Source organism: Cryptomeria japonica, chromosome 8, assembly GCF_030272615.1.
Source record: "Cryptomeria japonica chromosome 8, Sugi_1.0, whole genome shotgun sequence".
NCBI lineage: Eukaryota > Viridiplantae > Streptophyta > Pinopsida > Cupressales > Cupressaceae > Cryptomeria > Cryptomeria japonica.
Genome location: NC_081412.1, coordinates 86,257,478 through 86,271,963, shown reverse-complemented (window position 1 = coordinate 86,271,963; position 14,486 = coordinate 86,257,478). Strand labels below are relative to the sequence as shown.

General features: G+C 35.2%; 1 long non-coding RNA gene across 4 annotated transcripts; it reads right to left on the bottom strand.

Moving 5' to 3' along the window:
- Nucleotides 1-606: 606 nt before the first annotated feature.
- On the bottom strand, nucleotides 607-9,657 carry LOC131038415 (uncharacterized). Of its 4 annotated transcripts, XR_009104431.2 has the most exons (3): nucleotides 1,383-9,477; nucleotides 1,101-1,174; nucleotides 607-809 (listed from the first exon to the last, which is right to left on the bottom strand). It is a non-coding gene; the product is annotated as an uncharacterized LOC131038415 (long non-coding RNA). The 4 variants fall into 4 exon arrangements; XR_009358820.1 differs by having other exon boundaries at nucleotides 943-9,657; XR_009358821.1 differs by having other exon boundaries at nucleotides 1,035-9,657.
- Nucleotides 9,658-14,486: the final 4,829 nt, after the last annotated feature.

The window sequence follows — 14,486 nt, the reverse complement described above, 5'->3', positions numbered from 1 at the left end:
AAACTTTGAAAAAAAAAAAAAAAAGTGGCATCTTAAAACCCCTTTTTGGTCCCCCATCTTTGTGCACTTTACCCAAGTAGAGACACATCTATTCTGGCTCCAAAAAGGGACAATACGGATTGACTAACACACTCGAGCGACACGCTGTACGTAAGGTCTGTTAAGCCAGAATAGACACAGCCCCCAAGTAGTATATACATTAATTGACAAAGAATATAATAAACAAGGCTCTCAGCCTAAACCTCTATTATCTTATTTACACAATTGCCCCCTAGTACAGACATTAATTGACAAAGAATATAATAAACAAGGCTCTCAGCCTAAACCTCTATGATCTTATTTACACAACTGGTATGCTAGACCACCCCAAAAAAAAAAAAAAAAACAGCTCTATTGAAAATGTCCTATCAGCCACAGCAGTTGTGAAAGCAGAGCAATAATAAAACTACAATCCACCCAAAAAGCATAACAGTTTTAAGAAGGAAGTACCACATGCATTAATTGACAAAGAATAAACAAGATTCTCAGCCCAGACCTCTTTTATCTTGTTTACACAACTAATACAAAAAAAAAGCTCTTATGAAATTGTTCGATCAGCCACCGCAGTTGTGAAAGCTTGTAAAAGGCTGCTATTTTATTAAATCATCCTTACATCGAAAGTGTTCTATCAACGACCGCAGTTGTTGATAATTAATTCGATCTTCTGACACCAATATGATAAGTTGTTGCCATAGAACTGCCAAAATAAAACTGGAGATGCATCATTAGCCGGTGACTGGGCAAATGCTGAAGCCTATAAACTCACAACCCTGCCATTATCAACCCACCAATATGAAATAATTCACTATCGAATAAACAAGGAAAGTAGCAAATGCTTCAGCTTGCAAATCAAAGCCCTGCCTAATAAAATAGAGCCATGGAAAATTCAAACTATGTTCTTACATTAAGTACATGGATAATCGGAACTACGCTATATGGGACACAAAACCCTGCTAATAAAATAGGGCCATGGAAAATTCAAATTATGTTCTTACATTAAGTACATGGATAATCGGAACTACGCTATAATGGGAAATGCTTATTAACGCTTCACCACTTACAGCAATCTGCAACAGATAAAACTTTACTCAGTTCCAGCTCTCAACTAAGAAGCCCAGAATCATTGAAGCTGCATCTGGATCAATCGATCACCGACTACAATTTGTAAAATCGATCACTGAATTCATATGTGATGTTCACTACAGACAACTACCAAAAGTACCAACTGAAAAAATATCGTACGCCTGTTAAAAATGAAAAATCTTGCATCACTTAAATCCTTCATTGTTATTTCAATGTGGTGAGGGAATAAGTTTGTACAGTAAAAGCATGAAACCTCGCACCACTTCTATCCTTCATTGTTACTTCACTGTGGTGAGGGAATAAATCTTTCTAAGCTTCGTCCTTTTATTTCGCTGCAAAAAGCTAAGTTGACGTCAAAAACAAGTTGAATGCTCTTTAGATTAATCAAGCTCACAAAACAAACAAGATTCAAAAATTAACGTTTATAATCAAGCATAGCCCATCATCCCACCTATATTATATACTTGCCAGATGTTGTTACTACAAGTCACGGAAAATTCACTTGTCAAAAAAACTGTTACAAATCTTTCAGAACCCAACAGAATAGGGCTGATAATCAATGATCAAGCATATAAGCCCAAGTCCGCATGTATGCAAAAGCCACTCACAACAATCTACAACAGCTACAACTTTCCTCATTTTCAACTCTCAACCAAGTAGCACGTGCTTCAACCATTCACTACAGTAATTTGTAAAATACCCGCACGAATAACAAACTCAGTATCTAATGAACAAATTCATGTGTCAAGTTCACTACAGACAACTACCCGAAGTACAATAGAAGAAACATAATAAGATGGTATGGGATGAAACCTTAAACGACTTCGATCCAGATGTACAATGGAAGAAACATAAAGAGTGTGGGATGAGACCTTGAATAACAAATTTAATGCTCTTTGATTAATCCTGTTCACAATAAAAGACCAGGTTCAGAAATTAACAGATTCGCAAATCCATTAAACTCCATTGGAACTTGATTACACCGACTATATAAAATTCAAGCATAGGCAATAACACCAACCATATAAAATTTCCACGTGTGGTTGCTAACCCACCGTTCACTATAGAAATTAACTAGTCACTGCACATAATCAAATTGAATGCCCTTTTTTTCATTAGTTATGTTCACAAAAGGCCGGATTCAGAAAATTAACATATTCGCAAATCCTTTAAACTCTATTGGGAACTAGTCTTGCACAAACACAGCCCATCACCCCAAATATGTATAACTTCCAGGTGTAGTTGCTAACTCACCTCAGTAAAGAAAATTTCGAGAAAAATGTCACAAATCCTTAAGAATTCAACAGAATAGGGCTGAAAATGAATTGATCAAGCATAAAGACATCCTGTGCTTGCCACCAACTCATCTGTACAAACAAAGCACAACGTTTTGCATAAACCAAAGGCACAATGCTTAAAACCTATAGAGACATTCTTTCATCGAAGACGGCGCTGAATTCAAATCAAGAAGAGCAATTGACAATCCTACTGCCAAAATTGGACGCTGCTCGAGAAAACTGTCACAAAACCTTTAGAGCCGTAGAGAAAGAAAATAATGAATGATCACGCATATATCCAATTCCACACATTTGCATAATAAACCAAAAGACACCCTGTGCTTTCCAAATCCTCATCTGTACAAACAAAGTGCAACATTTTGAGATATAGAGATTCTTTAATCAAAGACAGCTGAATTCATATCACTAAGAGCAATTGGCAATCCAACTAACAAAATTGGACACTGCTCGAGAAAACTGTCACAAATCCTTTAGAACCCAGGAGAATGAACTGATAATGAATGATCACGCATATATCCAATTCCACACATGCAAAGCCAACGAAGCCATATGCAAAGCCAACGAAGCCATATGCAAAGCCAACGAAGCCACCTTGGGCTTGCCAACTCATCTGTACAAACAAAGTTCAATATTTTGCATAAACCAAAAGGCACACACAATGCTTCCAAAAACTTTTAAAAGACTTAGATTCAAAGACACCGCTGAATTCACATCCAGGAAAAGAAATTGACATCCTACTGACAAAATTGGACACCGCTCGAGAAAACTGTAACAAATCCTTAACACCCAGCAGAAAAGGGCTACTAATGAATGATTAAGCATATAGCCAATTCCGCGCATACGCAAAGCCACGTTGGGCTTGCCAACTCATCTGTACAAACAAAGTACAACGTTTCACATTAACTAAAGGTACAATGCTTACAAAACTTTAGAAAGAATTCTTTCATCAGAGACAGCACTGTATTCACATATCAGGAAGTGAAATTGACATCCCACTGCAAAAATTGTAGGCTGTCATCAAAGACAGCGCTGAATACATATCAGTTATAAGCCGAAAAATTAAAAAATGAATTCAACATTTATCCAGAATGAAATGTTTCCTATTGTCATTTCTCGCATCTGTTCAATGGGAATAGAACACTAGTAATAATTTTATCAACTAGACTGTCGACAATAATCTTTCGAACAAACTTTCAGATCTTTATAATAACCTTACATTCAATTTTCAGCTTCATCCTACTATCCAGATAAGGCTCCAGGTTATGTTGAAGTATACATAGACTCTATCATCCACCTAACTATCAAGCTGATCTACCTCTTACGGACAAGAGAAATGCTCTCCAGAAGAGCAAGATCTATTGCGACTCAACAGTTCAGCAAAAAATTTGCAAAAGCTGAAACATAACGACTATCTGAAAGGATTAAATACCAACATGACATACTGTTTGCTTAACAATAGATAAAAGAGTAACACTAGATACAACACAGTAAGAAAAAAGGGTTAAAAAATGCAGAAATTATAAAGCTATACATGTTTCAAATAGCAGTACACCCAATAAAACAATGTGTACGATATCACTCAAATAAGCTCGTCAACTCACGAACAAACCTGTCGTGTAAAATTGACTGTAGACGACTTTCTACTGCCAAAAGTAAACGCGAAAAAACAACATACCGCTTCACCGCAATAACCTAGGTAAGAGTCAATACACAAGTGACTGCAATTCGCAATTATGCGAAAAAGAAACCAGAGTTCAGAGTAAATGGAGACGTATATCCTTAAAAATTTACTTGAACTGGTATAATATAATCAAGCACCACCCTCCCTATAGAGTACGATAACAATGATAAGCATATCTCACCAATCTATATAAAGAATGCGTATAAACATCACACTACCTATTTCCAAATTGTTGTTGTATTCAACACTGAAGAAAAGGGCAGGATCAAAACATTTATAAAACAACTCCACTGCAAAACGCTCTCTTCCCTGTAAAATCCTTTCATGTAAGCCTAAGATAAAAAAGAAGGGAAATGAAATGTTAGTTGTTTTTCTGTTTCTCCCATTTGTTCGATGGGAATAAAAATCTAACTCCTCTAAAATCTTAATAAGAAATTTAACTTCTATTTGCTTTACACGTAATTGATAATTTCAATAACTCAAAAGCCCATTCATATTGTTTTCCACCCCAACTGCTGATGCTAGGACTACACAGTAAAGTAGGCTGGTTTACACAAATGATACGCTCCCCCTCGAAATCAAGCTCTATTAAGAACAAAATTCCTCAAAGAGAAACACATTAAATTACAACTTACACCCTTCCTTCGATATAATTACAACTTAACCCTTCTCTGCTACGTGAAGACTTCCAATCACTTCCAGATAAGAGTGACTCAAAAATAGTTTTTATAGACAGAACGATGCTTTCTGTAAACAATGACAGAATTCTAACAAAACTAAAGATCAAATGAATTTTTTAACTAATTTTAGACAACTTTAAATTCAAACCAGTTTCCAAAACTAAAGTTGAATTGTTTTATAGCTTGAAACACCAAATCCATGTCCACTGTGGGCACTCTCTTCCATGTACATACCTATTAACCCGACTAAAAAACCTTTTTAAGCAGATTAATCATTACGTCAACCTTCCTTCAGAAACCTGGACCAATCAAGTACTCCAACAAAACACACTACAGTGGGTACAAAGAAAAGAAAACAGGCGTTGTAAGAAACAAGACATTGCACTACATTATTACTTCTAGCAAAGAAATAAAAATTGTACCACTTAATTCTTGTTACTTCACTGTAATAACATAGGTCAGATCATACAACGACTGTTCAACGCTGTGTTTAAGTTGGCTACTGCCTCAACATCTGTTATAGACAGAAAACATTGTTTTTTTAAATAATGACAAAATTCTAACAAAACTAAGATCAAATCAATTCTTTAAACTAATTGCAGAAACAACTTTGAATTTAAATAAATAATGACAAAATTCTAACAAAACTAAGATCAAATCAATTCTTTAAACTAATTGCAGAAACAATTTTGAATTTAAATAAATAATGACAAAATTCTAACAAAACTAAGATCAAATCAATTCTTTAAACTAATTGCAGAAACAACTTTGAATTTAAATCAGGGAGTAGAAGTTCTTATTCTCCTTCCAAAACTAGATGTTTCATTGTTTTATAGCTTGAAACACCAAATCCATGTCCACTGTGGACGCTCTCTTCCATATATAGACAGAACATTGTTTTCTGTAAACAATGGCAATATTCTAACAAAAATAAGATCAAATGAATTCTTTTAACTAATTGTAGAGACAACTTTGAATTCAAATCAAGGAGTTAAGAAGTTCTTATCCTCCTTCAAATACTAGAAGTTGAAGTGTTTTATATCTTGAAACACCAAATCCATGTCCATTGTGGGCACTCTCTTCCATGTACATACCTATTAACCCAAAAATAGAAGAATTGATTCATACTTTATCAAGTTAAGACTTCACATCGTTCAATGCAAGAAAACAAAAGCAGAAAAATAATTGCAGCGACAGCTTTGAATTCAAATCAGTGAGTTAAGAAGTTCTTATCCTCCTTCCAAAACTAGAAGTTGCATTGTTTAATAGATTAAAACACCAAATCCATCTCCACCGTGGGCACTCTCTTCCCTGTAATATACCTATTAACCCAAAAATAAAAGAATTGATTCATCCTTTATCAAATTAAGACTTTACACCATTCCATGCAAGAAAACAAAACTACAAGCCTGCCACAATCCACTTACAACATACAACAGCTTCTTCTCAGTTCCCACCTCTCAATAAAAAAAGGCTCAAAATTATAAAAACTGCAGCTAAACCAGTCAAAAGCTTTCTAATTACCTCAAGAACAGATAACAGTTTACAATGGACGAAAGGGAACATGTATATTGCACCACTTTAATTCACATTGATTGTTAGGCTGTGAGAGCTACTAGGCACCGTACACGTAAATCCAGTTACTTCACTGCATTAACTTCAGTCGGTATCAAATAAGTCAAATGCTAACATTTAAAAACCCAGCACTCAATTTAAAATAAAGTAAAAAAAAAATTTGGAATCCCACTGTCGAAATTTGATTGTGTGTTTCCATAGCTGAAATCCATATGCACTCTGGAGCATTCTATCTTACCTAAGGAAGACAACAGATTTGTGTCCTAGACCTCATGACGAGATAAACTGAAACGAATCTACTTACAAAACTTTGATTTACTTGGTGGTTTAATCGGCAATCAAGCACAACTCTGTTCCGCAGTCTCTGATTTCCACTGTTCGTAAATACCTGCAGAAGATAACCGACTACATCCTAGCTTAAAAGTAAATGCAAATGATACAACGTTGGCTATGCTACAACCGATTAGGGTTACAAATATCCCTTCCTGTAATAAACGACATACAACATTTTACTTACAAAACTTTGATTTACTTAGTGGTAATCGGCGATCAAGCGCACATCTCTGTTCCGCAGTCTCTGATTTCCACTGCTCCGAACTACCTAAACTTCGATTTAACTAGTGGTAATCGGCGATCAAGCGCACATCTCTGTTCCGCAGTCTCTGATTTCCACTGCTCCGAGCTACCTGCCGAAGATAAACTACTAAATCCTAGCTTAAAAGTAAATGCAAATGATATATAAAGTTGACTATGGTACAACCTATTAGGGTTTTTCAAAGATCCAATGCAAATGATATATAAAGTTGACTATGGTACAACCGATTAGGGTTTTTCAAAGATCCCTTCCTGCAATGAAGTAGACATCCACCATCTTACTGGTAATCGGCGATCAGGCGCAAACCCTGCTTCGCATTCTCTGATTTCCACTGCTCGGAACTACCTGCCGAAGTTTCAAAGATCCCTTCCTTAATACAGTAGACATCCACCTTTTCACTTACAAAACATGGATTTACTTGATGGTAATCGGCTATCAAGTGCACAACTCTGTTCCGCAGTCTCTGATTTCCACTGCTCGGAACTACCTGCCGAAGATAAACGACTGCATCCTAGCTTAAAAGTAAATGCAAATGATACATAAAGGTGACTATGGTACCACAGATTAGGGCTTCAAAGATCCCTGCCTGTAATGAAGTAGACATCCACCATTCAGATACACCAAAACCTCCACCATACAAATACACAAACCAACGTCGAAATTTAACTGTTTGTTTCCATAGCTGAAATCCATGTGCACTCTGGAGCACTCTTTCTTACCTAGGGAAAACAGATTTGAGTCCTCAGTTCTCCACAAAGTTAAGACCTCTCAACCAAATAAGCTGAAACAAACTTACTTACTAAACTCTAATTTACTTAATGGTAATCGATAACAACTAATGAAGCGCACACATCTGTCCCTCAGTCTCTGATTTCCACTGTTCGAAACTACCTGCCGAAAATAAACGGCTACATCCTAGCATAAAAGTAAATGCAAATGATAAAATTTAGGGTGAAAAAGGTATATAAGCAATTAGCGTTTCAAAGATCCTAATGAAGTACGCATCCACTATTAAGATGCACAGATGCACAAACCAATAAAGTTTCTTCACATACCGTACCATGATTACCTTCTGAATCTTTCCCCCATACAACTGTTTTAATCCTTACTTAACGCAACTGTAGGAGCAAGTTAAAATGTTAAGAAAACTTATGCTAATAAGAAGTTACTTACAGATTACCAGGGGTGATTTCACTCCACGGCCATCAATATTTTCGCTCAAGACCTATGATGACACAACACCCTTGACGCCATACCAACCGTAAGCAAAGAAAATCTATTGCTTTCCATGAAAGCTTACAAGATAAATATTTCAAATTATTTTGGATAATATCAAATTTTTATGTTAAAATAGGTTCCAAATTACGCATAAAACTTACAAACCATCATGCTTCAATGATCGTTGTTAAACCCTCATTGCTAGAAAATAAAAACACGGTCAATCTGCCAAACTCGCAACCCAGGTTGCACCACACGAATGATTATGGTGAAACCCCCAAATACCGTAAACCATATATAACTATATGCTAGTTTTAGTTCCATTCAATCTACCTTATTACCCTACAATAAGTAATCTCTACAAATCGGCCAATATATAGTGAAGAAAAAGAGAGATTGAAGGGAGAGATAGTACTCAAATTCGAAGCATTATAACCCGTTAATTCTGGCTGGCTTCTCCTTCGGATGAACATCACCTTATCTACCGTTAGACTATCCCACGACGGGACTTCAGTTGTCTTTCATCACCTCATCGATGATAAAGATAAATTGGGCATCACTTTCGCTGCAGCTGGTCAGGTCACCCCTCCATAGCATAAACGCAACAAACCCTTGGTTAGGGAAGATCTCCTAAAGACTAAAATCTTTCTTCAAGAGAGAATAAGGGAAAAGGAAAACCAAAAATACACAACAACAAACCGCAAAGACGACAGTCTCATAAAAACCGAGGCCGACGAAGAAATTTAGATCGTAGTGTACTTTCTTAAGAATTATCCATGTCTTTATTTGACACACCTAATTTTTCACTCAATCGGCCTACACATGAAGAAAACGTGACACAGCAGCACAATTATATCACAGAAATAAATAATACCCCCATGTTCTTAATTAAAGAGAGAGAGATCTGGCTAGGTGTCGTCCCTCCTTCGTGTATAATCTGTTAACTCGTGTCAGTGTTCATTATATTGCAATCAAAAAATTCACCATAGTTACGAATTGAAAAAGCATGGGCCGTGGAAACACTTGATCTGCCCGACCTCAGTGAGAAGCATGCAAATCATTGTTGTCAGAACCAGAGAAAAGCTTAGGGCCAGTAAGTATTTCTGTTGAACAGAACAAGCATCAAACCCTAAAACCTAAATAGCGACAAAACTCGAAAAACACTAATAATAGAACGAAAAACTCAATTTCCTCCATACAGCCATTGTAGGAATTGAACCATTTGTTATCCGAGCGAGCCCTGCCGAAGAAGTTGCAGAAACATCCCCCATACAGATGACCCGCCTGCAAAAATTATTGCATAAAATGGGTACGAGTTAATAGCTATTTATACGTGAGATTTGATGCGAGTGAAAGAATCGGACCATCGAATTGAGGCGGTGGAAACTAATCTACGGCTGTAATGTGATCTTCAATATCACGCTATCTTTTCCGCCGACCCTCTGGATTGGTTGAATATTGGACGATTTCATTCCAACCGTGTTCTATAATTAAATGTTCTAGATTTTTTTTTTCAATAGATTTGTTTGACAGCAAATCCGAGCCACTTCTTAAATAATAAATAATTAATATAAATAATTTAAATATATTTATGGATATGTTTGACAGCAAATCCGAGCCACTTCTTAAATAATAAATAATTAATATAAATAATTTAAACATATTTATGGATATGTTTGACAGCAAATCCGAGCCACTTCTTAAATGTATATGATTGTTAAGATATTTTTTATTAATTATTAATTAATATAAATAATTTAAATGCTTAGATATTTTCTCTCCCTCTCTCAATTGATCAATCGAATATGGGATCGAATATTGGACGGTTTCATTCCAAGGTGTTCGACGTACTAAACACTATTTTAATAATAACTAGCTACTGCACCTGGTGTGCAATGGGTATGTCGAATAGGTGTGGAGGGCAATTTTTAAAAAATGGTTTTAAATTTTTAAGTCGATAGGCTTTAGTGCGGGCTTTTTAGCCCGAAAAACTATCGGCCTTCCGGCAGCCCATCGAGAAAAATAGTTTTCGACCGACAACAAAATTTTCTGTTGGCAAGGCTTTGCGTTGTACTAGTTTTCATTTATGACATTATGTATGCACGGGAAATTGAGAATCGCAAGCCGTTGGATTTCTTTTGCTTTCCATCACTTTTAATTTTAGTCATTTTGAAGGCCAATTTGGCGAAAAGCTGTTTTGTTTCCAATACCGCCAGTGACATACGTCAAGAACCTAGCGTAGCCGGTTATTTGGACCATAGTATCGATGGGTTGCGGCTTATACCTTGTTATACATGCTAACTTAGAAGGAAAGGTACTATTTAGCTTCATTATTTTTGGCTTCATGTTATAAAGCAGTGGCTGGCGAGTTGGTGTTCTTGTTTTCCTTTTTGCCGCTTCAAGCTTTTATCAGCCAATTTGGCATTGAAATAGGTATTTATTTAACAGATTTATAGCTATCGTAAGAATTTTGCTCTGAAATTCAAGAATTACTTACGTATTTTGAGCTTAAAGTTGCAGTTATTTCTTCGTTAGAACCCTTGGATACGAGGAATCCTCTTGGTTATAGGTTGTTTTCATAAATGGTTTGTGGTTTTTGAATGGAAATAGAATGTATCCAAATCGATTTTTATCTTTGACTCCTTTCTCATTTGTTTTGAGCTCATTTTTGAAAAATTTATTTTCTTCGCATAATGGGGCTCAGCTCTGCAAAAAGATAGATTTCTCATTCCACTCGTGAAATTGGACTCCAAAGTGTGGTTTATATTTTACATTGTGATTTCAAACATTATTGGCAGCCCATTATCTGCTTTTCTCGAGTCAGTATGGAGTACGCTAGTTGTTATTTCTAAAACTAGTGAGTTTTTTCTGGTCTACAACTTTTTAATACCATTTATGCTCTACAAGGATGGATGGCGTTGTGAAAGTTCTTCATTTTGAGGAAGGGGTTCGTATAATATTTTTGCACAGCCTAATTGGTATTCTTCCTCAAATTTTTAGAACACCCGGATGAAAATTTCATGCCATCGTGTTGATTTTGCCCTTTACAATTTGTGATTTGAGAGGGATTTGCCCTATAAATGCATCTTTTGTTTCACAGTTCTTGCATGAGTCAACTTTGGTCTTAATTTATTGCAATCTCATCTACTATGAATGGACAGAGTTTAAGGGCAGGACAAGACATAAAAGGCGCACTATAATAAGTAAGTCTCTTTCATTTCTAAATTTGGATTTTATGAAATGGGTATATATTTTCTATTATGTGTTAAGGCATTTAAATTGGATAGAAAAAATCCACCAAACTTGAAACTATGATTCAATGGTTCATAAGCATATTATGGAGCTACTAATAATCCCATTAAAATGGTTGAAATGACGATGACAATGTTGGAGGGAAACATTACTTTTGCTAAAAATTTGTGGGTACTCCAACCCTTCTCAAGACTTAGTATACTAAGTTTTGGCAATATGAAATCATCAGCAATAACTAATAACCATCCTCCCAATTGTTACTAGCTAAGATACATGAATCCCAATTGACTGCAAACATATTTGTTCTATTTTGACTGCCATCTTGTCTTTTAAGTTTTATGTCTGGTATATCCATAGCTTTGAGCAATGGGATTTAAATCAATTAAAACTCTCATCTTTATGGTTGGCTACAATCACTTTGTACTTATTAACCGTGTACTTTCATTCAGATCATCACTTATTGTGTGTGCCATTTGTATGATTTCTGAGGTATTGAAAATTTGAAATTGCATGTATTTGTTACCCCCATATTTTTGCTCATGCCTAAAGTCTCACAATCAGCTAAAAATTAGTTATTGTTTGCTGAAGTTTTTATGGCCAAACTCCATGTCGGCTGAGAGATTTTAATTGTTTTATTTTTGGCTTACCCATATACCCAAACAATTAAATCTCAAGTCTTAGGTCTCCTATGCCAAAATGATTTCTGGGTTATGCTCTACTAGGCCCATTTATTCTACTGTTAAAATTTCATAACAAACGGAGCTCTCAGTAAAAAGTTATGCAAGTTTTTCTATGGCAGCCCAAAAGAACAACTGTCATTGAACTTGAACCTTGAACCTTTTCAAGTTCAAAGTTCGGGTTCAAGTTCAAAGTTCGAATTTAACTAGAGCAGGCTTTGTAATTTTTGTTCATTGAACTTGAACCATTGAACCTTTTTGGTTAAGGTTCAAGGTTCAACACGCAGGAAAATGGAAAGACATTATACTGTGGGTGCAGTTTGTGTTTTTTAACCATTTGCTTGAACCTGCAAGGTTCAAGCTTCAAAGTTCAAGGTTCAAAGTTCAGAGTTCAAAAGGTTAAAAGTTCAAAGTTCAAAAGGTTCAAGCAGTTCAAAAAAGTTCAAGGTTCAAGGTTCGATTTCAGAGGTTCAAATTCAAAGTTCAGAGATTCATCAGATGCAGGTTCAGAGTGTGTGAGTTCAAAATTTCAACAATTTTAATAATCCAATAACATTGGCATGTCTAATGTTTGTAATTTTTAATGTAATATGTAACAACGAATTTTCTGAGATAGAAAAATCAATCTCGGTACAGGGGCTATAACTATGTATTGAACCGTTGGATCGCACTAAAATTTTAATATGTTTTAGAAAACCTAGTTTTCTAAATTCTCACCGGAGCGATCGAAAAATAATTATCTCGGTAAAAAGTTATTTATATCTGAGTACGGGTATATAAAAATTTTGAGATAAAAGATTTGCAGATTTTTTTTAAAAAGTTATCACAAAGAGGATAAAGGATAAAAGGAAAAAAAAGATTAATTATTAATCTTTTCAAGATTCAATTACGGAAGGAGATGACGATTATTTAAGGAAAGTTTTTCCAGAAAAGAGGGGTTCTTCTTCTTCTTCTTCTTCTTCTTTTGGGGAGGAGTGGGTGTGCTACATAAAAAGGGAGAAATTTTCAAATTTCTGATTGTAAGAGGGGAAGTAGTTTTCATGAGTTATTATTTTGTTTGTTGTAGGGGATTTGGGTCTGTGTATTCCAGATCGTATTGAGAAATAAAGAAATGCAGATTTTGCCTGTGTGTATTCTTGTGCATTCTTTGATTATAGATTCTTGGTGCTTTATAATCTTCTTAATACTCACTCCATTATGGCGAACAGATAAATTGTATTTTCAAATTTGTGCGTTTGAATGTGAATAGAAAATCTCTGTTGGGATAAATATTCATTTATGCAGCATTTGGTGCTTCCTCAGTCATTTCACTTTCAGAAGTTTGTGAATTAATTTAATGAGTGGGTCTTTTGTTGATTTTGCACGGATGTTCTGATCCCCCTTGTCCTGTGAGACATGAGAGAGACTCGATCAGATCTGTGTATGTGGGAAGATCAAATAAATGGTCTGTGTGTTATTTATTTGTTTCTCTCTTTGTTATTTAAATTCTAAATCACATTCATGTCATGTTGATGGATGAGTGTTAACGTGCCTTCGTGTCTTCTGGTTAAAGACATATTCAGCATTTTAATTCATTACAAATCTTGTAAAGAGGGAGCTGTACCTCTCAATTCAGAGGAAGATTATCAATTCAATGATAATCTATCCAACTATTGGTGCTCTTTGTCCTTTATCTTGGGCATTTGGAGTTAGTATGTGTATGTATTTGTTGAGGGACAAATCTGTTCACTAACAATATTTCAAGACCTAAATCTTAATGGTAAGGACAACCTTACTGCCTAAGGAAGTTGGTACATTTTTTTATTTTTTATTAGCTCTAAGGGATGCTTACAAGTGTGTTGTAGTGAATTTAGGCCAATTCTGGAGATTTATCTAATTAAACCAATCACATATATCATTATCTGCATCTTATCTTTAAATGGAGACTATTTTAGAGTCGCTTCTAGGCTGTACTGTTATTTTTTCATGTCCATGCCAAGATGTCAAAGATTTTTTCCCTAAAATAACAGTTAATGATACATTAAGGTTCTTTTAATGAATTAAAGTCTTAGTCACCATGTTCGTGTTTGTGTTCATATTTGGTAACGATAAAATTTGGAAAAGTTTTGCCAGTGCAGAACATTCTAGTAATTTTTCCTGATGACAATTTTTAATTTCTATCTTCAAATTTCAAATGAAATACCTATAATGGAAATTTATTATAAAAGGGTTCTACAAGAACTGGAACAAATACACAAGGCACAAAAAACTATTTCCAAGCTTGATGTTTTACACGGTGCTACTCTGATCTACATAATAGTAATACATTATAGCTTGGGACAAGAAAAGCAATAGAATAAAGAAAAAATGATCACAAGTTCCAAACAATTCAAAATTTATACAGCTATA